The sequence below is a fragment of the Triticum dicoccoides genome, chromosome 4B (genome assembly GCF_002162155.2).
Source record: "Triticum dicoccoides isolate Atlit2015 ecotype Zavitan chromosome 4B, WEW_v2.0, whole genome shotgun sequence".
In the NCBI taxonomy this organism is placed as follows: Eukaryota; Viridiplantae; Streptophyta; class Magnoliopsida; order Poales; family Poaceae; genus Triticum; species Triticum dicoccoides.
The window spans coordinates 268,702,292-268,709,378 of NC_041387.1; positions in this window are offsets into that span (position 1 = coordinate 268,702,292).

A 7,087-nucleotide genomic window follows, 5' to 3' on the forward strand; every position below is an offset into this window, starting at 1 on the left:
TCTTCGGTCTCCATGGGCCAGCTCTTCTGTGCCTTGAAGAGTAGCTTCCACATGCCCTCGTTTGTCATGCCGAGGAAATGCTGCAGAGTCTGCGGTGCCTCCGAATTGAAGTCCCACATGGGGAAGTCCGGTGCTGGCAGGGGAGTATGCGGCAGAAGAGTATAGTCTGTACTATGTTGGTTAGACCAACGTTTTTGCTTAGCACGTTGGTGATACACGTTTGCACCTCTGTCTGAGACCCCTAGTCGAGGCCATTTGCGGTCCAGGAGACGAGCCTCATGGGGGTCCGGATCTAAACATCGGAATCGCGACCCACTTGGTGCGGTGCGGCTTAGTGAAATAAAACCACTCTTGTTGCCAGATCTTGACGGTCTAGAGGAAGGCCCCCTTGGGCCACGTGGCGTTGGGCAGCTTGCTTATCATGGCCCCGCCACAGTCCACGTGTTGCCCATCGACCACCTTCGGCTTCACATTGAAGACTTTCAGCCACCGGCCGAAGTGTGGGTGGATGCGGAGAAGAGCCTCACACACGATGATAAACACCGAGATGTGGAGGAAGGAGTTCGGGTCTAGATATTGGAAATCTAGCCCTTAGTAAAACATAAGCCCATGGATGAATGGGTGGGGTGGAAAACCTAACCCTCTGAGGAAATGGGGAAGGAAGGTGACCCGCTCGCCAGGCTCCAGAGTGGGAATGATCTGACCCTTGGGGGGAAGCCTGTGCACGATGGTGGTGGTGAGGTATCCCGCACTCTGGATATCCTTTATCTCCTTCTCCGTGACGAAGGAGGCCTACCACTTGCCTTTGGAACCGGATCCGTCCATGGTCGGAGGAGGTGGTGGTGGTGGTGAGGAAGACAGAAACTTTTCGGGCACTGGGAGCTTGGGAGATTGGAAGGCAGAGGAGACTGGAAGGGGTGGGGGAGAAACGAGAAATCCATTGCCCTCTTATAGGCGGTAAAAATGCCAATCGTCCCCCCACATGTGCCTTGAAGCTCGCCTATTACCGATGAAAGGTGCGCCGTAAATGGTTGGATTGCCCAAATCTTATTGATGAGCAATCCCGTATTAAGTAGGCAGATCTCTGTTTTGACAGGATTGGCCAATGGGGCTTGGCCTCGAAATGTGGAACACGGTGTGTGAAAACGATTCAAAACGTTGAAGGGTCAGGTCTGACACTTCGCCGAAAAAACTTGTCGGTAAAAGACATTATTCTTATTGTTATATATCCTGCCTTCGTGGCTAAGGGGTGTGTTAATTATGCAAAGCCGGATACAATTCTTCTACAGAGGGAAGCTAATGGTATTACTCAAGGAACGAGCCTCCCAATGCCGAAGATAATCTGCATGCCAAACACGTCGTCATTGAATACTGATTCAGTGGCTACTGAGGGAGTCCTAGACTAAGGGGTCCTCGGGAGTCCGTCCTATTGGATGTTGGCCGGACTGATGGGCCGTCAAGATACAAGACTAAATATCACCTCTCCTATCCGGTAGGGAATCCCGTATTTGTGGATGGTAAGTTTAGGTGTCCGGATATGCTATTCCCTTTCTGTTAAACTAACTTTGTACAACCCTAAGCCCCTCTGGTGTCTATATAAATCGAAGGGTTAGATCGAAGGCAGGATAATAACATTACTAGACTATCCAAGCTAGGGTTAGCCAATACGATCTCATGGTAGATCAACTCTTGTAACCCCTGTACCCTTCGAATATAATAAAGCATGACTAGGGTTTTACCGCCATTAAGAGGGCCCGAACCTGGGTAAACACTGTGTCCTTTTCATCATAGTTAACATCGATCCTCAGACATATAGCTTGGACCCACTACCCGAGATCTGCCAGTTTTGACACCGACATCCACCAAAATACTTCTCCACTGCCGCAACCTTCTGTACCCATGAGATCCCATCTTGGGGCCTTCTCCCACACCCTGTCGGAGGGGGATTTGATCATGGAGGGGTTCTACATCAACTCTATTGCCCTTCCGATGAAGGATGAGTAGTTTACCACAGACCTATGGGTCCATAGCTAGTAGCTAGATGGCTTCTTCTCTCTCTTTGATCTTCAATACAATGTTCTCCTCGATGTTCTTGGAGATCTATCTGATGTAATATTCTTTTGCGGTGTGTTTGTTGAGATCCGACAAAGTGTGGATTTATGATCAGATTATCTATTGATATTATTTGAATATTCTCTAAATTCATATATGCATTATTTGATATCTCCGTATTTATCTTCGAAATATCGGTTTGGTTTGGACAACTAGATTGGTTCTTCTTGCAATGGGAGAGGTGCTTAGGTTTGGGGCCAATCTTGCGGTGTCCTCACCCAGTGACAAAGTAGGGGTAGTGAGGCACGTATTGTATTTTTACCATCAAGGTTAAAAAGATGGGGTTTTCATCATATTGCTTGAGTTTATCCCTCTACATCATGTCATCTTACGTAAGGCATCACTCCATTATTTTGAACTTAATACTCTAGATGCATGCTGGATAGCGGTCGATGTGTGGAGTAATAGTAGTAGATGCAGGCAGGAGTAGGTCTACTTGACACGGAAATGATGCCTTTATTCCTAATCATTGCCTTGGATATCTTAATAACTTTGCGATTTTCTATCAATTGCTCGACAGTAATTTGTTCACCCACCATACTATTTTCTATTAAGAGGGAAGCCTCTAGTGAAACTTATGGCCCCCGGATCTATTTTCCATCATATATTTTCAGATCTATCAAACCAAAAAACCCAAAAATACATTGCTGCAATTTATTTTTTTACCTTGTTTATGTTTTAGTAATCTTTTATATGTCTCTATCAGGTTTCATCCTTGCAAGTGACCGTGAAGGGATTGACACCCGCTTTATCGCGTTGGGTGCAAGTGTTTTATTGTTTGTGCAGGTGCATAGATTGGAGACTTGCGTGTACCTCCTACTGGATTGATATCTTGGTTCTCAAACTGAAGGAAATACTTATCGCTACTTTGCTGCATCACCCTTTCCTCTTCAAGGAAAAAACCAACGCAAGATCAAGAAGTAGCAGTCAGTTGTCCCATCGTACCGTTCTATGTTTACGAGTTTAAACCCCTCACAGAACTGATGCTGCATCACCTTGTTTGTGTAACACATTGGGTGCATGGTGCCCCTGACCTGGGCAACAACATGCCGGAGGTCGGATGTCATCCGAGCACGGTGGTGCTCTCATGCCCTATTTTTCCTGTCACGCCATGTCTGGTATCCGTCCCATCCAGCAGGCATGTGTCCTCTAGATCCTTAAATGGGTCTTGTATGTGCCATTGCTACCTCTTGAGCATTGCGTTGGTTTTCCTTGAAGAGGAAATGGTGATGCATAAAGTAGCATATGTATTTCCCTTAGTTTTTGAGAACCAAGGTATCAATGCAGTAGGAGGCTCCTCAAAAGTCCCACGCACCTACACAAACAAACAAGAACCTCGAACCAACGCGATAAATGGGTTGTCAATCCCTTCACGGTAACTTGCAAAAGTGAGATCTCATAGAGATAATAAGATAAGATAAATATTTTTGGTATTTTTATGATATGGATTGGAAAGTAAAAGATGCAAATAAAAGTAGATGGAAATCTTATATGATAAAAGATAGACTCGAGGGCCATAGGTTTCATTAGTGGCTTCTCTCAAGATAGCATAAGTATTACGGTGGGTGAACAAATTACTGTCAAGAAATTGATAGAAAAGTGCATGATCATGTATATAGGCATCACGTTCGTGACAAGTAGACCGACTCCTGCTTGCATCTACTACTATTACTCCACACATCGACCGACTCCTGCCTGTATCTAGAGTATTAAGTTCAAGAAGAACAGAGTACCGCATTAAGAAAGATGACATGATGTAGAGGGATAAACTGAAGCAATATGATATAAACCCCATCTTTTTATCCTCGATGGCAACAATACAATGCGTGCCTTGCTGCCCCTGCTGTCACTGGGAAAGGACACCGCAAGATTGAACCCAAAGCTAAGCACTACTCCCATTGCAAGTAAGATCAATCTAGTAGGCCAAACCAAACTAATAATTCGAAGACACTTGCAAAGATAACTTAATCACACATAAACGAATTCAGAGGAGATTCAAATATTCCTCATAGATAAACTTGATCATAAACCCACAATTCATCGGATCTCGACAAACACACCGCAAAAAGAGTTACATCGAATAGATTTCCAAGAAGATCAAGGAGAACTTTGTATTTAGAGTCAAAGAGAGAGAAGAAGCCATCTAGCTAATAACTATGGACCTGAAGGTCTCTGGTAAACTACTCACAACTCATTGGAGAAGCCTTGGAGATGATGTAGAGGCCCTTCATGGTTGATTCCCCCTCCGACGGAGCGCCGACGAAGGCTCCAAGATGGGATCTCGCGGATACAGAAGGTTGCGGTGGTGGAATTAGGTTTTTGTGGTGCTCTTCGATGTTTTTAGGGTACGGGAGTATATATAGAAGGAAGAAGTAGGTCGGTTGACGCTTGAGGGGCCCATGAGGGTGGGGGCGCGCCCACCCCCAGGGGCGCGCTGGCTACCGTCGTGGCCGCCTCATTTTTTGCTTGACTACCACTCCAAGTCTCCAGGTTTACATTTGTTCCGAAAAGATCGCTCCCGAAGGTTTCATTCCGTTTGGACTCCATTTCTTCGAAACACTGAAATAGGCAAAAAAAACAACAATTCGGGCTGGGCCTCTGGTTAGTAGGCTAGTCCCAAAAATGATATTAAAGTGTAATGTAAAGCCCATAAACATCCAAAACAGGTAATATAATAGCATGGAACAATCAAAAATTATAGATACGTTGGACACTTATCAAGCATCCCCAAGCTTAATTCCTGCTCGTCCTCAAGTAGGTAAATGATAAAAACAAATTTTTTGATGTGGAATGCTACCTAGCATAATCGTTGATGTAATTTTCTTTATTGTGGCATGAATGTTCAGATACAAATGATTCAAAATAAAAGTTCATATTGACATAAGAAATAATAATACTTCCAGTATACTAACCAAAGCAATCATGTCTTCTCAAAATAACATGGCTAAAGAAGGTTCATTCCTACAAAATCATATAGTTTGGTCATGCTCCATTTTCGTCACACAAGAATGCTCTCATCTTGCACACCCCCAATGACAAGCCAAGCAATTGTATCATACTTTAGCAATCTCAAACTTTTTTCAACTTTCACGCAATACATGAGCGTGAGCCATGGATATAGCACTATGGGTGGAATAGAATATGATGATGGAGCTTGTGTGGAGAAGAGAAAAAAGGAGAAAGTCTCATATTGACGAGGATAATCAACGAGCTATGGAGATGCCCATCAATTGATGTCAACATGAAGAGTAGGGATTGTCATTCAACGGATGCACTAGAGATATAAATGTATGAAAGCTCAACAAAAGAAACTAAGTGGGTGTGCATCCAACTTGCTTGCTCCCGAAGACCTAGGGCATTTTGAGGAAGCCCATCGTTGGAATATACAAGCCAAGTTCTATAATGAAAAATTGCCACTAGTATATGAAAGTGATAACAAATGAGATTCTATATATGAAGAACATAATGCTACTTTGAAGCACAAGTGTGGAAAAAGATAGTAACATTGTCCCCGTTTTTTTTCTTTTTTTTATTTCTTCTTTTTTTTGGGCCTTTCTTTTTTTATTTGGCCTTTCTTTTTTTCTTTTCTTTGGCCTTTCTTTTTTTGGCCTTTTTTATAAGGGACAATGCTCTAATAATGATGATCATCACACTTCTATTTATTTACAACTCATGAATTACAACTCAAAACTAGAACAAGATATGATGCTATATGAATGCCTCTGGCGGTGTACCGGGATGGGCAATGAATCAAGAGTGACATGTATGAAAAATTATGAAGGTGGCTTTGCAACAAATACGATGTCAACTACATGATCATGCAAGGCAATATGACAATGATGATGCGTGTCATGAAAGATGGAACGGTGGAAAGTTGCATGGCAATATATCTCGGAATGGCTATGGAAATGTCATAATAGGTAGGTATGGTGGCTATTTTGAGGAAGATATAAGGAGGTTTATGTGTGATATAGCATATCGTATCACAGGGTTTGGATGCACCGGCGAAGTTTGCACCAACTCTCAAGGTGAGAAAGCGCAATGCACGTTACCGAAGAGGCTAGCAATGATGGAAAGGTAATAGTGCGTATAATCAATGGACTCAACATTAGTCAAAAAGAACTCATATACTTATTGCAAAAATCTACAAGTCATCAAAAACCAAGCACTACGCGCATGCTCCTAGGGGGATAGACTGGTAGGAAAAGACCATCGCTCGTCCCCGATCGCCACTCATAAGGATGACAATCTAAGAACACTTCATATTTCAAATTTGTTACACAACGGTTACCATACGTGCATGCTACGGGACTTGCCAACTTCAACCCAAGTATTATTTAAATTCACAATTACCTAACTAGCATGACTCTAGTATTACCACCTCCATATCTCAAAATAATTATCAAGCATCAAATTGATCATAGCATCCAATTCACTTCCTATGATAGTTTTTATTATACCCAACTTGGATGCCCATCATTCCAGGACCAATTTTATAACCATAGAAAATACCATGCTGTTCTAAAAGACTCTCAAAATGATATAAGTGAAGCCTGACAGGTCAACAATTTCTACAAAATTAAACCACCGCCGTGCTCTAAAAGATATAAGTGAAGTACTAGAGCAAAACTATCACGCTAAAAAGATATAAGTGAAGCACATAGAGTATTCTAATAAATTCTAAATCATGTGGGTTTCTCCCAAAAGGTGTGTACAGCAAGGATGATTGTGGAAATCTAAAAAGCAAAGACTAATATCATACAAGACTCTCCAAGCAAAACACATATCAAGTGGCGAATAAAATTATAGCTCCAAGTAAAGTTACCGATAGACGAAGACGAAAGAGGGGATGCCTTCTGGGGCATCTCCAAGGTTAGGCTTTTGGTTATCCTTGAATATCTTGGGGTTCCATGGGCATCCCAAGATTAGGCTCTTGCCACTCCTTATTCCATAGTCCATCAAATCTTTACCCAAA